The sequence below is a fragment of the Neovison vison genome, chromosome 9 (assembly GCF_020171115.1).
Source record: "Neovison vison isolate M4711 chromosome 9, ASM_NN_V1, whole genome shotgun sequence".
NCBI lineage: Eukaryota > Metazoa > Chordata > Mammalia > Carnivora > Mustelidae > Neogale > Neogale vison.
In genome coordinates this window covers 90,004,689-90,032,637 of record NC_058099.1, presented here as the reverse complement: position 1 = coordinate 90,032,637, position 27,949 = coordinate 90,004,689, and the positions used below count along the sequence as shown (strand labels likewise).

Sequence of the window (27,949 nt, the reverse complement as noted above, 5' to 3'; positions counted from 1 at the left end):
GGTCAGAGTGTGGGATGAGTGTAAGGCAGAGAGTGTAGACTGAAATGTCTTTGTAGGCTTTTGAACGTAAAAATATGAAAAATAGAGAGAGACAAACAAAACCTATCTACAGCCTGTGTTTGGCTCCCAGGCCAAAACGGTGATCTCTGGAAAGGACCAGCGTGCACAGGCGTGCCCCAGCTCCGTTAGATTTGCACTGAAATCGACTTCCGCTCGGCTGTAGGTCTGGCCAAAGGGCCAACAGGACCTTCTCCCAAATGGCTACGGTTGCCCCCACAAAATCCACTTGGAAGAAGAGAGGCAGCTCTTCTCGGTTTGGAACTCGGGGACAGGTGCCTGAATTGGGAAGATAGTCTGCAGTCCACGGGATTAAGAACCAGGGGGCAGAAGTGGAACTTGGCCAACCCTACAGATGAAGTCTTTGAGCCAGGCCGGCTATGCTGTGTCCTTAGCTAGGAGCAAGCCGAGGAGAATCAGGATAACATGTGAGCACCTTGTTTCAGCAGAATTCAAAACTTAGGCATCAAAGAATTCCTTAAACGTCGGACCTACTTGTTCTGTAGATGCCGACATTTTACTGCCTAATTAGAGATCACATGTCTTACCGCAAATTTTTCTGAGGCAGCAAATAGAAAAATTTACCCTGAAATGTAACATTATCAGGTCTTCCTAGGAACAGATTTGAGGAGGGGAAAAGAAGGTTTATAGTGTAGGATTTCTAAAGGATTTGGGGTAAGAGCAGTGGAGACATAGTTTCGTGTTTGTTTTTTTAAAGATTTATTTATTTATTTGAGAGAGAGAGAGAGAAGGAAGGGTCTGAGGGAGAGGGAGAGAGAACATTTCAAGCAGACTCAACACTGAGCACAGAGCCCAAGACGGGGCTCGATCCCATGACCCTGTGATTAGGACCTGAGCTGAAATCTCTTGATTTTTGGATGTTTAACTGATGGAGCCACCAGGCGCCCCTCTCTGTTTTTGTTTGTCAAGGAGCCTGAAGTGGAATTGTATGCTAGGGCATCACGTTTTTCTGGAAAACTGATGTGGAGGGAGAGGCTGCCCATCTGTTCATGGCCCTATTCAAATGAGAAGGAAGAACGAAGGAGAGGCTGGGGGTTCCAAAGACAAAATTTATTTCATAATTTTGCCTTGAGCTGATTTGCGGGATTGTGTCTTCATCACTACTCTAAAACATTTTTATTTGAAATTTAAGACATTTTAAAATCCCAATTACATGATGTCTCCATCTAACCTCAGGGGGGAAAAGGTCAAATAAAATCAGAGCCATTCTACCAACCCCAGGTTTGGCAGAGATGCAGAAAATCAAGTATTCTTAAATATTCTTGGTGGGGCTGTGAATCAAAATAGTAGTTTTGGAGTATGATAGGTTGATAAAAATTCACTGGTATTGATATATGATTCTTTAACAGCACTAATATTTTATTTAGGTCTTTGCAACTGCTTGGAAATGAGGTTGGTACATGTCATCAATCTTGCCTCATTTTGGGATTAGAGTTGCAGTGACTTTTCAGAATGACTTGGAAAGCCTTTTGAATTTACTTATCCCCAGAACAGTTTATATAACAAAAGAATTCTCCCACTTCTTCAGGTTTAGGGGGATGTAAACACCCATATTTAGGGACAGATTGCTGATCACCTGTATAAATTTTCCAGCAATTATTGACCAATTTAGCTTTTCTGACTGTCCCTGAGTCAGTTTCATGTATTTTCCTATGTAATCAGATATTTCATCTACATTTTCAAGTTCATGGGTACACAGTTATATGCACAATTCTCTTATTATTTAAAAAATCTCCTTTTTGTCTAGAATTATATGGATTTAAAAAAATTCTTTATTTTTAACTTAATCAAAATTATGGTCATTTCCAAGAATTCAATTTTAATTTTATGGATCTATATTATTATTTACAATTTGAAGTTACTATTTTCTGCTTTTATCATTATCCATTCATTTCTTCTGTTTTTGCTCCCTCAGCCATTCTTTTCCTAGAATTTTAGGTGGATGCTGTGGTTATGTTATTTTTATTCCTTCTTGTTTCCTAATCATTGGATCTAAGATTATGTATTTCACATGTTTTTATATGCATTATGTAATTTTCATTCATTTAAAAATATATGTCACTTATTTTCTCTTAAAATCATTTTAATGTTAGAATGTATTTTAACATTTTTTAAACATGCTCTTTTGCTTGAAAAAAAAGCGTGTCTTCTCTATCTGTTGGGTACAGAGCTTTAGGTAGATTGATATAGACACAGATCATACTTTTTATTTAAATACTCTACATATTTATTTTCAAGAGGCATGTTAAAGTCTCCTATTTTTTTTTTAGATATATATTTATTTGACAGAGATCTCAAGTAGGGGGAGAGGCAGAGAGAGAGAGAGAGAAGGAAGCAGGCTCCCTGCTGAGCAGAGAGCCCAATGTGGGGCTCGATCCCAAGACATTGGGATCATGACCTGGGCCGAAAACAGGGGATTTAACACACTGAGCCACCCAGGCACCCTGTTAAGGTCTCCTATTATGAGTAACGCTTCATAATTATTCCTTCAAAGTAAATAAGTCTTTGGTTTGCATGTTCTGAAGCTTTTAAAAAATGTATAAACGTTCATGACAGTCTGTTCTTGGTGGGTTGCAGTTTTTATCAACATCAACTAGCTCCCTTTTCTATTTAGTGCTGTTGCTTTGTGTTACATTTTATTTTAAATTAACATTTTAATCACCATATAAGCTCTTATAGGGGATTAGAATGTGTCTGATATATTATTCCATCTGTACATCTGTGGGGTTTTTTTTGGGGGGTCACTTCTTGGTGGTCATTTTGTTTTAGGTGTCTATCTTATAAACAACAAGGCTAGAGTTTGTTGATTTTTTTTTTTAAATGAATCAGAATGTCTTTCTCTTCAAGGCAGAAAAGAATCCAGCTATGTTTAATATGATTACTGATTTCTTTCATCTTTTTTTCCAGCATATTTTGTTTTCTATTTTCTAGACTTTATCATTTCCCTTCTACCTTTCTTTTCCTTTAAAAATATCATACTTGCTTAGATAATAAATGCACACGCCAAGAACAAAATGCCAACAGCCTAAAGAAATATATGGTAAAAATGAAGGGTATCCAGTTTCTGTCCTTAGTTTTCCAGCACTTCTCAACAAAGGTAAGCATATGACTGGTTTTGGAGATGTTCTACATTGTAAATAAACAGAAATGCATGCATCTCTCCCTTTTCACATGAATGGTAGCAAGCTTTACACATTATTACATTTCACTTTTTTTATTTGACTATCCTGGAGACCATTCCACTCAGCCTTGAAGACTGCTTGCTTCATTGTTTGTTGACTCCAGATGCTTCATTATATGCATGTACTACGATTTATGTAACCAGGCTTCTACCAGTGAGCATTGGGTGTCTCCATCTTTGGTCATGATAAACAGCATTGCAGGGAGTGCACATGGAATGCCCATGGTTGGTCTATAGGTAGAATAATCCCATTCCTGCTTTTGTTTATTCTGATCCTGTATGGTAGCTGAAATAATTTTTAAATAAATTTTAACTTTAAAAAGAAATACTCTTTTTTTACACATTGCCATCTAAAATACATCTCATGATCCTGAGATCAACACCTGAGCTGAGATCAAGAGTCAGATGCTTAATCAACTGAGCTAGCCAACAGCCCTTGCAAATCCTAGTTTCTATACCTGCTTTTTATTTTTTTTATACCTGCTCTTAATATTCCAGAAATTAATCAAAATTTCTTGTCTCCCAGCATGGTATCCTTTTTCATCTTCTTCTGTGCTAAGCACCGATGGAGATTTGTTTAAAACAAATATATGTTTTTTGTTATTTTTGCCTTGTTTTGGTCATTTAAGGGGCAGGCTATGCTCATTCTATTAAATCTCATCAATGTACCTTTAACAGAAAAAAACATTTTTAATTACAAAGAAGTAGAAGTTATTTAGTTATTTTATTGATTGATTTCATAAATAAAGCTTGATGTTCCTTTTTGATAAAATTGGTATTTTCAACATGTACTCTAAAGGCAACTCTTGGATTTGTTTGACATGGTTGGTTATTTTGTCAAAATGCTATGAAATATAAAGAGATTAAAGTGTTCTTTAAGATTTGAAAGAAAAAACATCATTTTGTTTAAAAAACCCACAACGTCCCCCCAAATTCAGTTTGACATTTTCTATCTTCAGCTCACTTGCGGACAAATTGCCTTAGCCCAGATGCAATTCTGATTCTCACATTGAAGGGAGGCTAAGTCTTTCCAAATGACAAGATGCCTGTATTTTCCACCCCTCGAACTGGTCTGCCAAGCAGCTCTCCTGATTATGTTCTGGCTCTCATTTTGCACCCCATTCAAAGTCGGGAGGGAGTCAGGGTGTCCTATCTGTCACCTGCACCCCCGGCAAACAAGGGAGTCGGGAAACACAGATTCACGGAGCATCTCTGTGCTATGGACCGTGGAGGTGCTGGGACAGAGCAGTGGGCAGAGCTGACAAAAAAATTCCTGCCTTCTCGGAGCTCACCTCCTTCTAGTGCATTCTATACAAGAGAGATGGAGGGAAGTGAGTAAGCATATAGTATGTCCAGGTTCCTTACAGCCTCCTCCTCCTTCTCTGTCTCACTGCCATGGCCATTATTCAGCCTACAGACTTAACTTTCCCGGAATTTCTTTACTGGTCCTCCCCATTCTGGCCCTTCCATTCTTACTCTCCATACTGCTGCCCAAGAGATCTTCCTGATTGTATCACCCTCCTTACTAAAATATTTTAGTGGCTCCCATTGCTAAAAGGGCTTTTTAAAAAAAGTATTATTTATTTATTTGAGAGAGGGAGAGAGGGCAAGCACAAGAGGGGGGTAGGGGAAGATGGAGAGGAAGAAGGAGAAGCTGACTCCCCACAGAGCAGGGAGCCTGAGGACAAGGGACTCGATCCCAGGACATTGAGATCATACCTGAGCCGAGGTCAGATGCTTCACTGACTGAGCCACTCAGGTGTCCCCATTGCTGAACATCCTTCACAGGGAATTCAAGGACTGCCAGTATCACATTCCCATCTAGGTCTTTAGTTTTATCTCCTGCTGATACGTGGTCACTGCTACCCCCTTGCTCCCACCACCACAGACAAGCCCCACATGCCTGATGCCCCAGCTGTACTGAGCAACTTGGTTCTTTCAGGGCCACCAATGTTGTTTCTATCCTCTTAGACTTTGTTTATTCAGTTCCCTTCTTTTTGGCGTGCCCTTCCCTCTGCTTGCAGAACCCACCACAAGACGTGGAGCTGACACGTGCCACAAAGGAAGCCCTCTGGTATAACGGGGATAGAGCCCTCACTTCCCCTTGTGCCTCTCGCAGACTCCCGGAGGCTACTTGGCAGTCTGCTCCAGCCCTCTTCCCCCGTGTTGGCACACGTCGCCTTGTATAAAAGAGAGGTCTGTTTGCAGACGGGACTGCCAGTCGTCCTTGCTGACTGGTTGAATTGTTACCAAATCGCCGTGTTAAGGAAACTGGTAAATGAAAAAGTAGCACGGTCCACAAGGGATGGTAACACAGCTAAAGTGCATGGCTACGTTAGGCTACACACCAAGCTGGTATTTCAAATGCAAACCATCAATTTTAATTAAGACTCTCCTGGACGCTGTTATTAGTGCTAAGCACTTAGTCAAACATTATGTGATGGAAACTGGGCAGCCTGGGTTCTTAGAAATTGTTTGAGGCTTATGATGAATGTGACAGTTTTGAGATCCGGCAGCAACTGATTAACCCAGAAATATGTTTCACCAAAATGTCTGAAACTTCAGTGCCATGTAGATTAAACCATGGTATGGAAAAAGACTCAGAGCAGATATTCTAGAAAAATGACAAAATCCCAGAAGTCTAAAAATGACATGGGAGAAGCAATTTTATATGTGAAGATGGTTTGGTTCATCTTCTGGGCAACAAGCAAGTGTATTCACCACTTAAATAATAAAACAGAGTACACGTGGCTGAACTAATCATGGACTTTCCACTTCTAAAACCCAGCAGGTCCTGGAGTGGAACAAAGATGAAGGTACAGAAAAACATACTGGAAAAATTAAATTGACTCCTGTTCAAGGTATCTATTAACTAGCTTAATTTGTGATTTTTATTTATGTAACAGCAGGCAAGGAATCTGTAAAAATTGACATGGAGATTGAAGCAAGCTTTAGAAAATGAAAATAGCCATGATATTAAGCTGAAAAATATTGGTAAGTAACAAGGCCACTTTGGCTCCATCTATCACAAACAGAAAGGAACATTCCACAGTCATTTCATGCTGTGTTAGCTATGTAAGAGACGATACCTGGGTTTGACAAGTGGTTTGGAACATGTCAGAGAATTTTAGAGAAACACCAAAGCTATACAATAGATAATTAGCAAAAGTCTTATGATTTTGTAGAGATTCAGGAAAGTCCACCTATAATAATGTTAACCAACAACTTTGAGGCCATTAACATGCCACATCTGAAACTTTCTTCAAAGAACCATCTCTGAAATGTCTCCTATTTACTCATTTAATTTTTTAATAAAATCTGGAGATGTGTCTCCTGAGGACTAGAGCAGGGAGAGAGGGAGACCATTAGATCCAGAAGCCATTCGATCCTCACAATGCAGTAACTTAAAAACCACCAGCAAAGGGGCACCTGGATGGCTCAGTCAGATGCATGTCTGACTCCTCATTTTGGTTCAGGTCATGACCTCAGGGCTGTGAGATCGAGCCCTCAGTGGGCTTTGCACTCAGCTGGAAGTCTGCTTGAAATTCTTTCTCTCTGCCACTCCCCCTTTCCTAAAGAAAATCACCAGCGAAGCAGAATATTTCCCTGATGAAATATTAATATTCAAGAGACCACTGAGGGTTTAATAGGAAATGTGAAAATCCATGTTCATCAAGATGCAGAAGAATACAAGACCCCTAATAAGGGTCTAAACAGGAACTGTGGTGGATAACAAAAGGCCTTGGAGCAGATACTGGCTTCAGTTTTTACTCTGGTATGACTAAAGGTCACTTGGCCCAGGGAACACAGCAATGCAACCGGATGAAAAGTTCCTATGCCATCTAAAATACACTCCTATTTTATTTCCACCATCTGTGGAAAAGAACTCCTCTTCCTTGACAAAATTCTTTTTTTTTCCCCTTTCTTTTTTTTAAGATTTATTTATTTATTTGAGAAAGAGCAAGAGCAGGGGGATGGAGGGGGAGAGGGAGAGAATCTTTAAGCAGACTCTGTGTTGACGGCAGAGTTGACACGGGGTTCGATCTCACAACCAAGAGTCAGAAGCTTAACCGGCTGAGCCACCTAGGCTATCCGGGTTGACAAAATTCTTAAAGGTAACGTTGTGCCAAAGGTGCTGGCTTGGAAAGGGACAGATTGATTTATATGGAGGAAGGGAGGAAAGCAGAGGAAATTCAAACACAACTGGAAATGAGCAAACCAAAGATCAGTGGAAGGGGACAGTCAAAATTTTTGTGAGAAAATTAATACCAAATAAGTGTATTCATTTGTTATGGAGTTCCATATAAATTATGTATTGACTCTCCCTATAATATTTTTGAACAGGATTCAGTCTCATATTGAAGTGGCTGAATAAAAAGTAATGCTACGGAGATAGAAATTGGATGAAATTACTGTAAATCTACTTTGCCCTACCTTCCAAAGACTCCGATGTATGAATTTACACATCGGATAAAATATGTGATTAGCTGACTTCTAAAAGGATATTTTTTTACACATTGGATTTGCCAGTTAATTTTAAAAGTGTGTTCTCTCTACTTTTGGACACAATTCTGTTTAGGTTGCTTTTAGTAGATTAGAGCACACCCATATTCCTGTAACGCCACATTCTCTCAAGGGATCTTCTCGCATGCACAATGGGGCAATTACCCGAGTGCCAGAGAAAGGAGGAGGTTTTGCTCATTTGACTCTAATCCCTGACTTCCCTTTCTCTTTTTCCCACTGTAATTAAGAAGACTAGTGTTTGTTTCTCTCTTTAAGAAATACAATTCAGAGGTCAGAAGCCCACTGGTGTCAATATGAGAAATAATTTTTTTCTTATTATAAAAGCATTGCATGACTATCATGAAAAACGGAAGAAGTTTAGAAAAAGTCAAATGAGAAATAGTTTCCCAAATCCCAAGTCCTACCCAAATATAACTAATAATGATACCTTCATTTATCAGGTCTCTTTCTTCTTTTCTTTTTCTTCTCTCCCCCACACCCACCCATTGCCAGTGTGTATATATGTGTCTCTGTTGGGGGGGTAGGCATATTTGTGAACTGCTAGTTTGTATTCTCATACTCTTTTCCATTAGCATTCTAACTAAGTTCTTTCCTGTATTATTGGGAACACTTTTAAAAGCATAATGTTCAATATCTATAGAGTAGTCTGTCCAATAGATGAGAATAGCTCACTTAACCAATACCTGCTTTGTTGGACATTTATATTGTGTCTAAATGTCTGAAACAGATAATAATGGGATGAATATCATTTAAAACCTGATCTGTATGTGGTATTCTGTCCTTAGGATAGATTCCTAAAAGCTTGGAACTCTTGTCACCAACTGTCTCACAGCTAGAAATGAGTAATTTCAGTACCTCATAAGTGAGCTGAAGTAAAACAGAAACAAAAACAAAAACAAAAAAACCCCAAACCCAAAACAAAAGAACAAAAAACCCCACTCGTGTTGTTCTTGAATCAGGTTTGCTGTAATGGCCTCCAACCCAGCCAGTGACGTGCTGGAGAGAGGGAGGCAACTCTCGCCAAGCTGGCTGTACAAAATGGCGGTGGGAAACCAGCACATGCCCTGTTTAGAGTGCAGCCTTCTGATCTGGGGACAGAGGAGCTTTGAGCAGGATCAGCACTTCCCCCCTACTTATTTGCACCACTACCAATCACCAGGAGGAGTTTAGGCTCTTCTTTTTTGGGAAAAGGGGTCTTGAAAAACAGACTGACCTCGTGATTTTCTCCTACTTTCATTTTCCTGATGTTTCCTTTAGCCCTTAGCTGCTGCCTTGGTCCCAGGGTAGCACTGGCTTAAATAAAGGTACAAATGAAATCATTTGGTGAACATGAGCTTTGGAGACTTCATCTTCCTCTTCTTTTTTTGTTTTTTGCTTTTCAGCACATGTCACAGTAAGGAAACTGTTAAATATGGGTCAGGAACTCAACCAAGGCTCCCCAGATCTTGACTGACATATCCTTCATAGTCTGAGGAATACTTTGCGACCGTAAGGTGACACAGAAGGAGGACAGAAAATGCAGCCCAGCTGAGTTTGTGATGAGGGCAAAAAATGGGAACAGGCTAAATTCCTCATCTATTAATTATCTGGAGAAACTTCAGCAGGGCTCTTTAGGGGGTTGGAACGATATGACAACCTGTCACCTACCGTCTCCTGCTTTCAGTTCTTCTCCTGACAACTGACGTTCCCTCTTTCATCTGTTATATAACCACGTGGTGTACCTCACTGGGTACCAACATGACAGATCCCACAGGTCCAGTAATAACATTTCTAGAAGCTTCTTTCTATATCTCATGGCGTTGGCTAGCAGAATCAAGAATATTTGTCATCTACCATCTCGTCAGTCAGACAGATGGGTGAAAATTCAATTCGACCCGAAGGATTACTTTCTATCTCAGGAAGGGCATTATTGGATTCGTGTGTGTTTTCTTATATATTTTTAAAAAATAATTAGAAATCTCTCCGAGGAGAATATGTAGGGCCGCAGACGGTTCTCAAAGGCCAACACCATATGGGCTTCTTACTGGGGCTGTAATCATTTTTAGGGGTTATTTTGGTGGCTTTATTTTTTAATCATTACAAGGTAGCATTCTATCTTTTTTCTGACTTCCCTGTTATATTTATCAAGACACTACATCCTTCTGTGATCTCCCACGGGAGAGACTGCCAAGGAAGCCACATAAAGTGCTACAGATGGTGGCGTTCTCTTGTGTCGCTTCTTCAGCCAGTCTAGTTCCCCCAGCAATGATCTTGTTGTCAGTTTCCTGACAACAAGGGACGCCCTTGGGGCAGCCCTCTGGGCACCTGCCTGTGTGAATGCCTCTGGGATTAGTGATAACCCTTGCTCTGTCAGATTCCTGGACTTCCTTTGTATGGCTGATAGGATGCGGCTAGTTTCATATGGCAGTTGTGACATGTCAAAAGGATCTTGGCCTAATCACCTCACTTCTCTGAATCTTGATTTTACCATCTACAAAATAATAATAATAATAACAACAACAACAACAACAACTCCGACTAGATGATCATTAGGGCTCTTTTTAGCTTTAGAAAGATCACACAATTTCTTTCTTTGTGCTCAAAATGGCAGAAAATCTGCATTGGGGACATCTAATAGGTTTGGCTTCCTATCTGATACATTAATTCCCTCGAGAACATCCCTAAGAAGGGATCTTGATCTTTGTGCCTGGTACCATATGGAAACTTTGTTTCCTTTTGCTGTCTCACTCTCATCTGCTCATTAGCTTTGGGAAAATTACCATTTTTTTATCAAGATGTAATTCACATATAATGGTGCATACATTTCAGGTCTGTAGTGTGTTGACTTGATACACTTATATATGGCGGTATGATTACCACTGCAGCGTTAGCTAATGATAGGATCCAGGAACCCCACTTCTGGGTATCCATCCAAAGGAAATGAAAACGGGGTGTCAGAAAGAGATCTGTACTTCTGTGTTCCCTACAGCGTCATTCACAAGAGCCAAGATACAGAAGCCACCTAAGTGTCTGTCAACAGATGCAGGAATGATAACACCCCCGAGGGAATGGTATTCAGCCTTGAGAAAGAAGGAAATCCTGCCCTCTGTGACAACATGGGTGGGCTTTGAGGGTAATACGCTACGTAAGATAAGTCAGACCGAGAAAGACAAATACTGCATGATATCATTTACATTTGGAATCTAAAAAAGCCAAACTCATAGAAACAAATGACCATTTTAAAAACATTCCCCGTCCATGTTGCGGAGCCAGAGCTCCGTCGTCTCATCCCCTGCCATGAACGTCATACCGGTGATCCTTACGCCGCTGGGTTAGTGATAACCCTTCCTCTGGTCAGGAAAAGCTGTAACACTTACACCGCTCACGGTGAACTCTGGGACTTTTCTGGTCTGGCCCCTGAGAATGTTCCACAGCCCCCCATAGCCCTCCTGACACCAACACAGTTATGCTCTGGCTCCCAGAGCACAGACTGTGTGCAGAACCCAAGCTTTAGAGTCCTTCGGACCCAGAAGTGACTCAGGCCAGCGGAGGGATATGCGACCTTCGGTCACTGCTGAGGTGCTTGGATAAGTCTTGGAGCTTCAGGTTCTTTCTGAGCGAAAATTAGGGATGCACCTTGTCTCGGGGTTAGTGCAAAGCTTTCTGGGGGATCATCTTTTAAAACCACACAGTGCAGTTTCTAATGTCTCACATGGGCTTAATAGTTGTTAATTCTCTTCCCATTTGCTAAGCTGGGCATGTTCCCTGCGCCTGCTCCCTCTCCCACAGCAGTGGCTTTGTCCTGTCCCTTCTCTCTGATGCTGTGTCTGGTCCCTTCAGCTCTGCCTGCCTATCTGCCCCTTGACCTCAGGCACTGTTCAAGTATCATCTCTTGTGAGCCTGTCTGGACTCAAAAGCAGCCTTCCCTGGGGTGAGGCATCTGTCCTCTGTTGCGCTGACGGCATACTACAAAACGTGTTCCCATCTGTGATGGCAATACTACTAAGGGTGTTTGCTGTGTTATTTACAAGATGTCGAACACTGCACAAAGCGGTCCACAGACAGGCTTCGGACGACCCCACAAAAATCTATCATCTAGTTCTATGATGACTCCCATTTCCCAGATGATGACCTGGAGGCCGGGTAGGTTAGATACCATTTGGAAGGCCAGGCAGTCAGGAAAAGCTGGGGTACGTTCAGATCCAGGCGGCCTGGTTTGAGAGCAGGGTCTCCTGTTGGCTGCTCTCCCTCCTTCAACAGTCTCTGATTTCTTAGAAGGCAAGGACCCTTCTTCCCTCTCTACATTCCTGTTACCCAGTAGTGTGCTTGGCATGTTGTGGGTGCCCCATGAATGCGGAATGAATTCTTCATTCCCAGTTCAAATCTGGCTTTGGTTTTCAGATGGGACCGTGCATGACTAAGGCTCTCTCCCTGACCAAAGTTTAGCCTGGCTTCTCTGAACCCTCTTCTCTACCAGGCTCCAACCTTTACACTTCCATGTTCATCTTGACATTGCCTTGTTTTAACAAGAATGCGCCACCCTTAGTATGGGACCATTCTCTATATTTGGCCAAATTATTTATCCTCCACCATCCCCCAGTGATATCTGAGCACCCTAGCTGCCTTTAGCAAGCATCTTGGTAGGTCTGTTTTGCAAGACTCCTCCCACTCTCTTAGTCATTTCCTGTCCATTGACCCCCTCCTTCTACCCCTTAACTATAAATTCCCACTTTTCTTTTTTTCTGTTCAGAGTTGAGCTCAGTCTTTCTCTCCTGCTACAAAACCCCAGTGCAGAGCTCCTTGAATAAAATCTTCCTTACTGTCTGAACAAGTGTCAGAATATTTTTTTTTTCTTTAACATATCTGAGACTGAAATGTACTAATTGGATTCCAGAAAGGCAGGTCTGGGGTCTTGGATGCTCAGCGTCTGGGCTTTGGGTGTCTATGTGTCTCTGCATTGTCTGTCATCCAGAAACCAGTCAGGTTGCCTCCTAATATTCATCCCCAGTGCCGCCAGTAAAGACAAGACAAGCTCAGCCCTGTATTCCAAGGGCACCCTGGTCCTAAAGGATTAGGACGCATCTCATGTGTACCCTTGCAGGCTAATCAGAAGCAAAATTGATGCTGCCGTTTGGTCAAGAATGTCCCCCACGTGGTCGTAAGAACCAATATTAAATTAAATTCCTAGCCTGAGTCAGAGGGTAAAGAAAGAAAACCTTTCAGGTGGCTTTGGGGTTGGGGACAGAAACTACATGGTGCAGGGACCCATGTCGGAAGGACATGTTGGGCCAACACTGGGATGTCCTGGGGAATGTGCCTGACCCAAGATGATCCTGAATCTTATGTATTTGTTTGAATGAATGTATTTGAATGCATGTGCAAGTGGACAAGAAGGTATTTTAGTATGATGACTCATGTCTTCAACCATGGTAGTTAAGAGAGAAAATCACAGAGATCATTTACTAAGAGTAAGACCTTCTCTAGTGTGCATGCCTGCCCAGGGCTGCTCTCCTCTCCTGGTTGCCATGTGCCTGCCCCACAGTCCCAGGGGCAGAGAAAAATCCCTTGTTTGTTGCACACAATGCCCAGCCTGGGGATACAGCTTTTTTTCTCTCCCTTTTTGCAGGTTTTGATGTCAGTGTGTGCTCTCTCCACAGCTTTTTTCTAGGGCCGCTGGAGAAGAATACGAAGCAAGGGCTTCCTTTGTCATAGGACAAAAATGAAAATACAAAGGGAAACAAAAAGCAGTCCCAGTAGGTTTTCCCCTTAACCCAGCCTGGCAAATTAAAAATAAAGCTGGTTGGAGATTGGAAGCCCTCCCCTGCATTTTCTGGCCTGACAATGGCAGGGCGTGACATTTGTTCAATGGTAAAAGGGAGCATGAGTCCAGGGTGCATCCATTGTCATATGTACCAGCCTACAGTGAACCTCGTTTTGAAGAGTTTTCTATTCTTTCAAAGTCTGATGGGATTGATGGGAGGAAAGCAGGATTCCATTGATCGGCCCCATCATCTCTCTCTAAACCCAAGTAATGCCTTTCTCCTCTTTGGCTAACGTGGACACACAGCCCTATCTCCTTCCATTGAACGGTTGAGTTCATTCTCCTCGTGGCTCATGCACAAGCCATAGCTGCAAACTATCCAAGGGTCAAAACTCTTAGCATAATAAATTGAGGGCAAGGGAGGGTCTGGCCACCTCCTGCTCCCCCCCAAATTGCAGGCCTGGATGTCAGAACTGTTACCCGTGAAATGGGTAACAGTCTTAGAGCATGACTACTTAGAAGGGATAACTTTTGTCCCAAATAGAGCAATTCTTTCCTCCCTGTCTCCCTTACAGTTGGCTTATGATTCCATGTCATATGTTCCAGATCATGGGTACATATGTCCAATGGGAAAGGATTTGAGGAGAAAGAGAGATCCAAAGATGCTCAGAATGAGGACGCTATGAGGAAGGCCATGGGAAAATTCCAACGAGGCTCAGAACATAAGGACTAAGGAGACAAAGGTCATTTCTAGCTGGTATGAGCCAAGAAGATTTCATGGAGGAGGCCAGGATTTGGACTGAACCTCATGGGCTAGTTTGAATTTCAATCGGGAAGTGGGGTGCTGGGAGGATCAGGAAGAAGAAAATGGTAAGAGAAAATAAGAACAAAGTAAACATAAATATGTTATATACAAATATTTAGTTTGGCTGGAGCCCTGGATGGAGGGAAGGTGACTCATGAAGCAAGCCTAGAAGGGAAGGCTGAGGCCAAGCTATGAATGATTTCGAGGCTTAAGGAATTTGGACAGAATTCGGTTCACACAGGGCCTGGTGCCATGCACCTTACACCTGTTACCGTGTTAATTCTCAGCCCTATGAGGCTCAGAGATTAAACTGTTACCCAGAGTGCTTAGCTGGAACGTGACGGTCAAGACTGGGTCTCAGGTCGGTGCAGCTCTAGAGGCTGTGCCCCGCAGCCTCTCGAAGCTGTTTTGCTGCAGTCAAATGCTCTGAGGCACAAATTAATCTCAGGGTGGGGACTGGAGTTGGGGACCAGCTTCAGAGCTGTGGCAGCATGCGTGAAATGGGTAACAAGGGCCTCGGTTAGTGGGTGGCTGTAGGATGGGGGAGACACGCACGAGGGGGATCAAGGAGAATCACGAGGTGGGTGACCTTCAGGGGTCAAGAGTCAGGGTGGAAACCGAGGTGACTTAGATTTTCAGCCTTGGCGATGACAGCGTGGGGATGCTCTTAGGAGAGACAGAAGCCAGGATGATTGGGGGCAGGTGAGGAGTTTATCCATCATATCTATCCTTTTTGACTCCAAAGCTGAGTGGAGGCCCAGGGCAGACCCTGCCAGGCAGGAGGTGGTGGTTCGGACAGCGCTCTGTCCTGCAGTGAAACCAAAACTATTCGAGTTTCTGCTGCCCACATGCACTCCAAACCTTGGCACTGGTGAGCAAAAATAACGAGGTCTTTGTTAGAACGTCTCTCCCTGGAGCTAGAGCACAGCCCTGGGGAGGCTCTGGAGAGAGCTTCTCAATCTGGCAAACCTTAGAGGCTGCCAATAGCTTTTAAGGGTATAACCGCCCCAGAGCCATGTGTGTCAATGTGTGTGTAAATGTGGAGAACCCAAGATTAAGAAAGCAGAATCTCTCATCTTCCTCATCTCGTCTCTTTTGCTCTGCCAACCTGGAGGGAGGTTATACACAGACCCACTGGCCTATCACAGCAATAGGAAGATACGTGTGCATGCGCGCGCACACACACACACGTGCACACACACGCAGTGGTTTCAAGAGTCACGTGACGGGGCCATATTAAATATGCCAACCATTGTCCCAGAAGGCAACTCGGTACTAATCTGGGCATGTTTCTCTTGGAAGGCAGAATGTACATTTTAACCAGCATTGCCTTTCCCACAAAGAACGCTCAGAACAATGTTTGACTTTGTAATCACAGCGTCAATCAAACGCCAGCGTTTTCTCACATTCCCCTGTCACACTGGCTGCCCAGCTACAGAATGATGTCCACCCTATCACAGACGTAAAGAATGAAGTGTTCCGCTGAAGAGAACTTTCTAGTTAAGGATGGATTACCCCTTCGTGCCAAGTAAAAACACGTTACTTCTCTTGGGTAGAAACTTTTCTACATTGAAACGGACACATTTATCATCTCAGACAACATTAAATACAATGAAAATTCATTTTTTTCCCCTTCTGGCATGATTTAGTGGTGTCCTCATGGACAAGAAAGGTAGGTCTGTTTGGCCTTATCTCAATGGCCCAGGCTTCTCACGTGTAGAGATCCTGAATCTGCTATTTATAGATCCTGGACACTCGGTCTGACGAACTCTTCTGACAGTGCTCATTCATTACGCCAATCTGCCCTCTGGCTGCAAAGAGCAGGACAGCCAGGCCGACCTGGAGCCAGAGTGTGCCGGTTTCTGCGGCACTTTGTGCCTATGCCCACGTGGGATTTCGTGCACAGACTGCCTGATATCAATCCTGACATTCAGATAAGTCTTTTTTTTTTTTTCCCTTTTCTTATTTCCTGGTTCAGAACAGTTGACGTTTCTGTATGAGATCTTTCGATAAATTAGATACTGTCATTTTTTTTTTTTTAGCAGGCAAATTTTCCAATTAATTTTATTTCAGCTCCTCCTGCTACTATCTGCTTAGGGAGGAAGGATCTGGAACATTTCTAGATTCTCAAGGGGAGCGGCTGCTGAGGGAAGTCAGCACCTCTGTCTAAGGTGGGAAGGGAAGTGAGCCCTTCGTGATGAGAAAGCAGCTCTGTGGGGCAGGCGTGCCTCTACGGCTCTCGCGGAACCTCCCCCATGACCCTCAATGGCATTACTCCTGTGTTCCCGTAGGGATTCCTGAGGCTTGAAGAAGTCCAGGAACTAACCCAAAGTCACAGCGCTGGTATTCTCAGCTGTGCTTTCTGATACGACCCGGTTAGAGACCTCCCCACTCATTCTGCCTGATGGCTCCTTAGAATTCCCAGGATTTTGTGGAAGGACAGAAGAAGGAATGGCAGCCACACAGAGGACAGAAGTAGTGTTTCATCGATGATGCCCATGGCCACTGCTTCCATGCAAAGAAACACCTGCCGGAAGAAGGGGTGGGACAGCACTGCCTTGCAGGTGGGACCAGAGGCCTGATGGCTCTCAGACCCCCCTGACCAGCTGCCCTGTCACAGGAGCCGCATTTCCCCTGTTGGGTGCAGTGTGGTCATCTACTCAGTGTGCTTGGAGGAAAAGAAAAGCCCAGCAGAAAGAAAGAATCAGGCTGGCCTGTCTTCCCTCATTCTCTAAAGGTCAGAATTCATCTCTTATTTCCTGGAAAGCCACCAACCCAGCAGAGAGGGTAGGAAGAACCCGATTACAAAGAAGGAGGCACGGTTACCCGCCAGCCTTGAACTTCCTCTCTACTGCTTTGGCAAGAGCACCTGCTGATTGGTCAGAGTCTATCTGTCATTGATCAGCAGCTCCTTTGGACTTTGCTTTTTTTGAATACAGAATTCCCTAGAAGCCCAGCAGGAGAACTAACATGGAATAAAGCAAGCTGCTGAAGAGAGTCAAGCTCCCAAAAATAGGCACGGGAGGATGGCATGAAAAGGTGCATATTTTTAGCTAGCAATTATAAAGCTACTGCATTTAACTGAGGTGACAGTGGTACGAAGTAGAATGTAATTATTTTCTGTCCAGTACCTGTCTTTGAGTTTGCCACTAGGCTGTTCACTTCTGGACCGGAGTGAGAGATCCTTCTCTGCTTTTTAACCTCTTCCTTATCAGCCCATTGCAGCAAAACATCACATAGCGTGAAAGCATGTATGCATAGATGCATGGGAACATGCAAGGAACAGTGAGATGCTGAGTCCCTCTCAAACCCTGCATTCATTCCTTTTGCTTATTTTCAGCCTCCTCCTCTCTTTCCCTCTTCATTCCTCCTCCCTTCTTTCTTTCCTTCCTCCAAAAAATGCTAAGGCACTGTGCGATATATACAATAGCTATATACATAAATTTAAAGGCTCCCAGTTCATATGTGCATATACATATTAATCATATTTAATACACTGTATTTCATATAAATATATTAATAATATAAATAATAACTAATGATCAATAATGAATATGTACACATATATACACATATTTTCTAGGAGCCTTTAGTTAAGATATTAACTAGGAACCTTTAAAGCACCAGCACACAGTCGCGTCCACACTGACCTATGTAGAGGCTAGTTGATGTTACATATACACATACAGATATTATATATAATATATTCACATATATTGACACATGCCTAGGAATATATCTCTATTATCTGCATCTGTTTATGTTTCTGTACGGTCCCTGCCTTTAGGATCACTCACTCTTTCTCTCATGTTTTGGATAATTGAGTTCATAGAACCTCATCGGCACTTGACTGAACTTTGGTGACACCGAGATGCCACAGAAATATTTGTTTCGATGGAGTAGGAACTATATTGATTAGGAGAAGCTCAGTTCCAAGTTTAGAACCTTAAAAACTGCAATGTTATTAGTTAAAAGAATATAGTTTTCGTAAGATAAGAAGAATGTAGCTGAGGTTGTTTTTTTTTTTTTTTTTTTTTTTTTCTGGCCTTACTCGTACAAAACAAGAAATCATAGACTATATTAAGAGCTGAGTGAAACTAAATTTAGCCAGGGGGAAAATCATAAAATTAGGCACCATTGAGCGGGTCCCTGAAATTCTGACCACAAAGAAAAGTAGTGGATTTATGTTAGGTAAAATGGACAATTCTAATTCCTTGAAGGGAAACCAGGTTTTTTTTTTTTTTTTAAAGATTTTGTTTATTTATTTATTTGACAGACAGAGATCACAAGTAGGCAGAGAGGCAGGCAGAGAGAGGAGGAAGCAGGCTCCCTGCTGAGCAGAGAACCCGATGTAGGACTCGATCCCAGGACCCTGGGATCATGACCTGAGCTGAAGGCAGAGGCTTTAACCCACTGAGCCACCCAGGTGCCCAGGTTTTATTTTTATTTACCATTTAGAAAAGAAAAACCTAGTTTTTAATAGGTAGTAGATTCTGAGAGCAAGACACTGTTATGTCTCTTCATAATTATGCTGTCAGTCTGAAAGGGCAGGTAAGGCCAAGTTCATGGACACCAAAACTTCATGAACCTAAGACCTAATGGAAGTGAGGCAGGCCATCCCTAAAATAAATTAGGCCATGGGAAGATTTTTTTTTTTCCCAAAAGAAGAAAGATCATGTCAGTGACAAATCCTTTACTTACTCAAGGTAGTATCTTATCAAGTATTACTCAACAATTTTTTTTTTTTTTTTTAAAAAAGACCACCTAGGCTCCATCAGTTAAGTGCCCAACTCTTGATATCAACTCAGGACTTAGTCTCGGGTCGTGAGTTCAAGCCCTGTGTTGGGCTCCCCATTGGGTATGTAGCCTACATTAAAAAAAAAAAAAAAAAGCCACCTAAAGCATGACCATCATGTCACTAGGAACAAAAAAGGAAGACAGCCCACACTCACCAGCCCTGATACTGAGAAGAAAGGAGGGGGTTCGTGAACATTTCCCCGGTGGCTGGGTTTTTTGAGTCCATCTGTCAGGCTAGTTCAATTCCTCTAAGAATTCCCAGATCTGACAGGCAGTCAACAGCTTTGCTGGGTATGACATGTTTCATTTCAAAGAGTCCAGCTTGTAATTTCAAGTAGGACGGCTGCGGTTAGAGGTCCAATCAACTCAAGGTTTCAATTGCTTTCAAGCATTGCTTCATTGAACACACTCAGCAATGACAGAACCGCCCAGGCCAATGCAGCAAAGGCTGAGGGAAAGAACTCGAAAGTCCCTTAAAGCAAAAGGATATTGTAACAGCTTTCTAAAAAATAAGCATACTAAATGCACCTTTTTCATAGTGATGGATCCTCTACTTTCTGAGATGCAAGAGGAAAGGAGATATTTCTGGAACTGGGATGGAATCCAGGGGGAAGACTTCATATTTATCACTCGTAACTTACTCGTGCTGACTTGTGAAAGAACTTTGGATGCTCCTGCTTTCACTCCAGCTCAAATCTTTGTTGGGTTTTACCGACAGTTTTTTAAATGATCAGGTTTTTAACTTTTGCAAATATTTGAGTAGATGTCAATCCAAAGAAGTTAAAAAATGGCATTCCACGGTTTACACTGACATACAACTAATATATGCATTAGATACACACATCAAACACGTGCACTAACTATACACATAGAATTTTCCAGAATCATCCCTATTTCAAATGTCCCACCCAGTTGGTAGTTCCAAGGCCATCCAGTCTATATTTTAGTACTGAAACTATGGTTTCCTGACCCATAGAGTCACTGTGTTGACTCTAAGTGACATTCAGATTTTGACTTAGTAGGTATTTTCTGAACACCTTCTCCAGATGTAGGGTTGGTGTTTCAAGTCAATATTTAGTGAAATCAGAGGACCCTTATTATGTGGGATATGGCATATTATTTTTTTCTGATTGGCCTCACCAATGTGTGATGGATGGATTGCAACACTCTTAACTAAAAAATTTGATGCACAGAAACTTTTAGAGAAATGGATTTTTGTAAGTCTCAATACAGAATAGTTATTATTATATAACATATATTTGTTATAACATTATATTTTATTGCGTTATAGATAATATAATAAAAGATAACCATATAATATTTTAGGCCATTTAGTGGGCTCTGTGGCCTTGAGCACATCATCTATTTTACAGATGATGACATTAACAACATTAAGAATCACTAAATTCTACCTCTGAAATGAATAATGCACTATATGTTAATTAAATGGAATTTAAATAAGAAGTTTGCCTACATAGGTTGTTGTGAGAAAAATGAATTAATATGCATAACCTGGTTAGAAAAGACCATGACATATTCTTGGAGAAACTGAACTAGCTTGAGTAGATGGGCTCAAAAAACCAAGCCACCTGGAAAATATAAGTGTTCAGTAAATGCTGTTGCTATTATTGTCATTATTTAAAGCCCTGATTTCCTCACCAGTACCTTGAATGGGGAGATTTAATCTTGATGATCCCTATAGTTTCTTTCTCTTGCTGCACCGCCTTTAACTTCCTAGGGAGTGACCCATATCCTAGATGAGTGGGCCAATGTAGCAAATAAACATAAGAATAACTAACTATTCTGTCCCTATGATTTTTTTTAATAATGCCAGAATGATGAAATGATCTGTCCCAGGTAATTTCCCCTGGGGGCTTCATTACTTGGCCTAACTTTGAATGCTTTGGGAATCCAGAAGGAGAGAGACCCCATCAGCCTTCACAGAGAGCAGAACAGCTTGTCAACTGGTTGTTTTCCCTCTCTGGGGGCTCATTCTGATGCGGCAATTTTATGTTATAAATTCGGGAGAATGTTTGGACAGGCTGAAGGCCAGTTGTTCCAACCGCTGCTACTGTAAATCCTTCATTCCCCAAGTAGTTGCTCTCTTTCGCAAGTGTCCTCCTACACAGAATAAATGCTAGTTGTGCGGGCTATAAACTGCTTAAAATTAGGCTTTGCCTAGTGAGTACGGCCCCTCCTAAGAAAGATTTTTTTTCCCTTACATTTCCCAGTATTTTGCCTCCACCAAACTTGAGGGCTCTATTTCTTGCTTCCAAATGCATAGAAAAAGTATTTAAAAAAAAAATAATGGTGAGAGACGAAGCAGTTAAGAAGATATGAGTGGTTTTGTCTGTTCGTTTGTTTTAGAGAACTGTCCAGAAAAGAAAAAAATACTGTTCATCAGTAGTTCAGTTTCAGTGGAGTTTAACGAAATGAACCACTTCTGATGAGACGTAGATTTTATTGGTAACTCTGCTTGTAAACAATTCAATGGAAACAGAAAGACTGAAAGAGAAACAGAGCTTGTGAGAGGAGGCATGAAGAGGGATTCTCTTTGGTGGTTCTAGTTGGTTTCTACCACTGTCCGTGACATAGCCTTTGTTGAGTGTCTAGAGTAACACTGAGCCCTGACTATTCCATAATAGGTCATTGTTAGTCCAAGGTTAGTCAAGGACTGGTATGCAGGGAGCCCTGCTGGTTGTATTACACTCAGCAAACAGGAAACTTACAATGGGATTTTCTCCAGGACCAACTTCAGAGTCACATTTGTGGAGAATACAAATTCAGTCAAGGTAAGACTGGCAGGAATACATCAGTGAAAGACTGTATTTATCACAGATGTCAAGTCCAGACTCGGTCTTCCTACTTCTTTTCATCACACAATTTCTTCTTATCCTGTGGCTCCTCCACATGGACCGCATATGCAGGGGACAAAGGAGGTTTTGACTAAGGTCAAATCCCACAAGGTCTAAAAATCCATGACACTCTCCAACTCGGCAAATCACCCAACAAAACGTTGGGACATTCAATGAATTAAAATTAATTACATAAACTTCACAAGTAAAACGTGTCTGCTAGTAAGTGCCATTTCTTCATTATCATATTTAACAATTGCCCTTTGTTCAAGGCATGGAATATTGTGCAGTTTTCAGTACGTGCTCATAAATTGCATTCATGTGCAATTTTAATGGTTAGGAAGGCTTGGTTAAGGTGACGGAGGATTGGCCTGCTCCTAAATGCTATGTATTTTAAAGTGTTTCAATAAAGTCATAACATTGATAACTCATCACATTGATCATAGGAGGACCATAAAGTTAATTCTTACAGAAAGCAGGTTTGAGAATCATGGCAGAAGGGGAGAAGCAGAACCGACTCTGGTATCGTTCTAACCAGACCCTACACTTTTCTATAAGTATGGGCAGGAGGGCTTAGGTGTGGGATCCATGTCAGTTCCTGAGTTTAAAACTCAACCTAATGTTTTTAGTGGGGGAATCCCACTGTTAAATAATGAAAGAGCCCACCTTAAAACGTATGCATATGAAATACATGAAACAATGCAAGCGTTTTAATGTTAAATGAGCAATCTTGTACAAATATATACATGACTATGACGGTGTTTAAAACAAATCTAATAACTTACCTATGGGGGGAAAAAAACCAGAGGGAAATTTAACAAAAGTCACTGTGCTTGTGGGGCCAGGGTCAGTATTTTTCATCCTTTTATTTTGTGGTAGTCTGTAAATTGATAATAAACATATTTTTAATCAGTGTGTATTGCTTTTACAATGGAAAAAAAGAACTGGATCAAAGCTATGTTCATATTCAAGTTCAAGATGATTGTTCCGTGAGAGCTGTGACATTAACCTTAAGTATGGGAGAAGACTCAGATCATGTAAATGAATCATAGAACCCAAGACAGGCAAAGCTGGCTGGGACCCAGAGGTCATTCAGATTGCGTCTTCCAACTCATCAAATCATTAGAAGGTGAGATTTTTTGGCTGGAGAGTTAGAAGCCAGTTCTTCTTATATTAGATGAGAGAAGTGGAAAGTACTCAAGATGCTTATTCAGAAACGTCTGGATTCAAACCTTGAGGCTGCTTTTTAACCCCCCCTGTCCCTTGGACAAATTATTTAATCTCTCTCAGCTTTAAAGAGGAGAAATGACAATAATACCTAGTTGTTAAGGTGATTTTCGATTTAAAGGAAAGAGGGAAAGAGAGAGAGAGATGGAGGTAAGGAATACGTATAATTTCCAAGTATCTCATAAGCACCCAATAAATGGCAGCTTTTAAACATTATTATTTGGGGGCGTCTGGGTGGCTCAGTGGGTTAAAGCCTCTGTCTTCGGCTCAGGTCATGATCCCAGGCTCCTGCTCAGCAGGGAGCCTGCTTCTGCCTCTCTCTCGACTGCCTCTCTGCCTACTTGTGATCTCTATCAAATAAATAAATAAAATCTTTAAAAAATAAAAACATTATTATTTGAATTTCTTTAATTTCTCAGGGGCCCCCAGCCAAATTTCAAAACCATTTCTCTCTGGTTTAGAAGACGATGAAGATAATTACCAAAATCTCTGTCCTGAGTCTTCCAAAACTGAAGAGAGTAAATATTTAAGGTCACGGAATTTTTTCTATAGATGAGAGTTATTGTGATTCTATCCCTTGGTCTCTGTCCTCCTCCAGCCTCCCCAATTTTTAAATCACAAAATTCCCCCAAAACATCTTATTCTCACTTGTTTCTACTTCTCGCAAGTCTCACTCTTTTTTGAATGAGATTCGGATTTTTTCTACACCACCACTGAAACCGCACTCCTCAAGGTCAACAGCAAAATCGTATCTTGCTAAATCTGGTGGCCGATCTTTAATCCCGGTGGTACTTGATATACGAACACAAGCCTGTTCCCTCCCCCGTTCCCATGTATTTGCTACTTCTTTACTATCTCTCCCCCACCAGCATAAAGGCTGTCTGAGGGTTGGTACTGCCGTAACCCCGGCCCCGTAAATACCGCTGGGCATGTAGCAGGTGTTCAAGAAATGAATGAAAAACTGCACACATAGTTTGTGGAACAGAAGCGTACTGCACGTAACACGCAGATGCTGGCTTGCTCTGGGTGATTTAGAGGGGGACCCTGAATGGATCGTGAATGAATGTTCCCACGGAGGACCACCCCATGGGTGCCATGAGCATTCCGGGAATATAGTCTAGACTCCTGTTCGATGCTTATCATTTATTGGCATGTGTGATGGCTTGGCTTCAAAAAAAAAAAAAAAAAAAAAAGATGCATTTCCTGCCTGCTTTTTCCCGCAGTGAACTTTCTGCATATGCCCATGCTGATGTGTGGACAGTGTGTGTTGTGCCCGGCATCTGCTCTGCTTCCGGCCCCTCTGTGTGCCCATGCGCTCAGGGCATCTGGGAGTCTGCTGGCATGTTGTAAGAAGGTTTGGAAAATTCTCCTCTCTGAGCCCTCTGGCTTCTCCTCCCGGGGCTGAGAAAGCTATGAAGTACGGCTCGTCTGGCCAAGGGACAACACTGACCCACACAAGCAGCTAAAACAGCTGCAGTGGGGATGGGGGACGTCGGACGACCAATGAAAGAGGAAGCCAGAGATTACGGCTCCCAGATGGCAGATGGCGGAGGTCTGGTTAGAAATCGGGTTGTCGAGAAAACATTTTGTCTTAGGCAGAGCTGGAACACTGGCATTTAAAGCCACACAAGGGCCCTACTGGTGTCGGGATGAGACCCTCTCCTTCATGGTCCTAGCCCCATTTTGGTCCATAAAGGAATCTGCAAGTTGGCTCTCGTGAGTCCTGACCTTGGGACGCAAGAAGGTGTGTTATCTGGGTACTGAGCCCTATTCCAGAGCATTCTGCCATGGCAGGGGCCTATCTCTGGAGGTACAAGCACTGAGGATGCAGCATCGAGGCGCTAGAAACATGGGTGTTAAGAGTGGAGATTTCCAGAGAGCCATGGAAAAGGAACTCGCCGTTCAAAGTGACTTCCTGACTTCACTGTTTCCAAAAAGTGCTCTCTCTGGCAGGAATGACTTCTGTGTTTCCTGCCAGGGAACGTGCATGTTTTTGGCAATGTGAAATGGGAGCCTAGGGAGAAAGAATGAACACATACAAGGAGAGGAAGAAAGATAAATGAGAAGCATTGTTGCCCAAGTCTTTGGAAAGTTACTCATCCTCCCTGATACTCTGTCTCCCCACCCTCCACTCCCCTCCCCCCACTGCCGGCAGAGAAAGTGTCACAGAGCGAGAAAAGGAAAAGCTTTGGAATTAGACTCATCTGTGCTTGAATCCTGGCCGTTTCAGTTATGTTATTGGCTGAGGCAAGAAACCTAATTTCTCAAGCCTTAGTTTCTTCATCTGTGAAACTGGAGAAATAACACCTATCACATAGTGTTATTTTGAGTTATAAATGAAATATAGGTGCAAAGTGCCTAGCATAGGGTCTGAAATAGAGTCCTCCCTAAATAGTAGTTGGAAAAAAAAAAGGGCAGGGGGAGAAAATATAGCATCAGATGTGGCAGACCTGGGCTTCATTTATCAATTTATTGATATGTAAATTTATTTTTAAATCAAGCATCTGCTTTGTTTCTAGAGACATGTGGCATGCTGGACTAGAACTAGCGAAGAACTAGCCTTCACTGAGGCTAAGAGTGCAGAGAGACAAAAGCACATGCAAACATGAATCAATGAGAGAAGTGCACTGTATGGCAAATGCCATCACCAAACAAACAGTGGTGTGAATGGGAGAACAGCTTTATGTAGGGTGGTCAGGGAAGGCTTCCTGGAGGAGGGGAGATTCAAGCTGAGAATGAAAAATGACAAGAGCCAGTCATGTGAAGATGGGAGGGAAGGAGTCACAGGCAGAAAGAAGGGTACAAGGCAACGTCTGAGACCCAAGAAACCCAAAGTAGCTGAGATGAGAGACCAGGGTCAGAGTAAGGAAAGAGACACACATGTAGGTGTTGGCGGTCATTCCCAAGGAGAACTACTCCTGAGAGTCTACTATTGCCCCCTGCCCCCCAAAAATGCTGCTTTGTGATGGGATTTCTCCGTCTGGTTATCAGCCTGTCCTCTACGGGTTTGGAAACAAGATGATGCTTCTATGTTGAAGCGAGGTCATCTGCCGCTATTCGAATCACTGGCATCTGACTGTTGGTTAGTGTTGGCAGATGACAGAATGGTGAGCTTGTGTGAGCATTCTGTTGTTCTGCAGGAGAACTGCTGGCTCCGTGGCAGAAGTCCTGGGGCTCTCTCCATGCAGGGAAGCCTGATGAAAGGACTCATGCCTTGGGGTTGACATTCCTGCAGAAGCTGCTGGAAATTACTGAAAGAAGTTGTGTTTCTCCCCTGACCCAGAGCCCGGTGGAGGTGCGCATGCTGCCAGGAAAACTCATCTTCACTTCTTGGGCCCCAAGTCAGTCTGCCTCCCCCTGAGGCCGAGAGGGGGCAAGCTCCCTCTCCTCTGGGCAGAAAGTACGCTTCCCCCACCTGGAATGAGGCTGGCGGGGAGCGGCAAGGGAACTTGATTTTCTCACTGGATGGATGGTAGTTATCTTTGTTTTTCTGTTTATTTTTGAGTTTTTTGGTAGGCTTTAATTCACTTTGTTTTTCTTGTATAAAGCATGTGGTGGCCACAGCAGGAGCCTGGGTCCTCTCCACGCAGACTCTGGTGTGGCTTGTTACGAGATGGTCGGGGAATCCTTGATTGGGAAACTCGGTGAATGTGGTCTGTTTCCAGAGTCAGGATGAGCCAGCTGTAAGACTCAGGAATGACATCAAAAGTGGCCTTGGCGAAGTTGCCCAGGGTGGCAGTGCAGTCCCTGGCTAAGGGGGAGCTATTATCTGTACTGGCCACCATCAGTAGCTTCGTGGGTACGGGACCTGAGGCAGTGCCAATGCCCCCGGGGTCAGGAATGAGGCGCCTCAACACAGAAGCACAGTGGTTGGTCACCATGCATGGGACAACGTGGGGCTTGCCGATCTTGTTCCCCAAGTAGCCTCACCACACAGGTCTTTGGAAAGCTTGTCAGGGATCATGACCCCATGGATGGCAGTGGCAACCTCTTTGGACTACTTAACACCAGAAAGCCGTGTCCATTGCCATCTCTGATGGCAATAAATGCCTTGAACTTGGTCCACTGGCCAGCACAGGTCTGCTTTTGCACCAGCATAGTCTTCAAAACCTCATCCTCGAGGGTTTCCCACAGGGAAAGTCAACGATCTCAGATTCCTTGATGGGCAGGGAGGAGAAACACATCTCCTCCAGGGACTTCATCTTCACGTCCTTGACCAGGAGGCCCAGCTTGCGTGATGGGGATCCACTCCTTGCCTTTGGCCCACAGAGAAGCCACTGTGTCTTTCCATGGTCCCTGGGACCCCCCCCGAGGCCCACCCACAACATTGGTGTCATGTGACATTTGGTGTTTTCTCAAGAAGCAAGACTGTTGTCTTTGAATGGATGATAGCAGTGAGCAGAAGGTAGCAGGAGGCCCACTCATGTCACATAGCTGAGTGATCTCAAGTCAGTAAAAATGAGGAGGATATTCTTTCTTAATATTGTAAGGAAGATGAAATTACAAAGCAACTGGTAAGCTAGGGATTAATTTACTCCTCCTCTTCCAGTTCCTGCCTTTCCTTTCCTCCTCTCCACGAGTCTGTCCCTCCTCTGCTCCCTCCTTTCTGTCCTCGATCATTGAATGGCTCATCATGGGCACATGCAGAGCCCTTGGGGGGGTGTGAAGCCCCCACAGTCCTTCTGACCACTTGTTAGAAGTCTTGGCCAAGTGCTTGGAGAAGAATGTGATCACAGTACAGA

The 27,949-nt window shown here is 42.9% G+C and overlaps 1 protein-coding gene and 1 pseudogene across 9 annotated transcripts in view; both read right to left on the bottom strand.

Annotated features, from left to right (window-relative positions):
- Nucleotides 1–27,949, bottom strand: part of LOC122917706 (transient receptor potential cation channel subfamily M member 3) — a 484,842-nt gene that overhangs the window by 118,867 nt on the left and 338,026 nt on the right. The gene's annotated exons all lie outside the window — the stretch shown is intronic.
- On the bottom strand, nt 107–27,551 carry LOC122917003 (annotated as a pseudogene).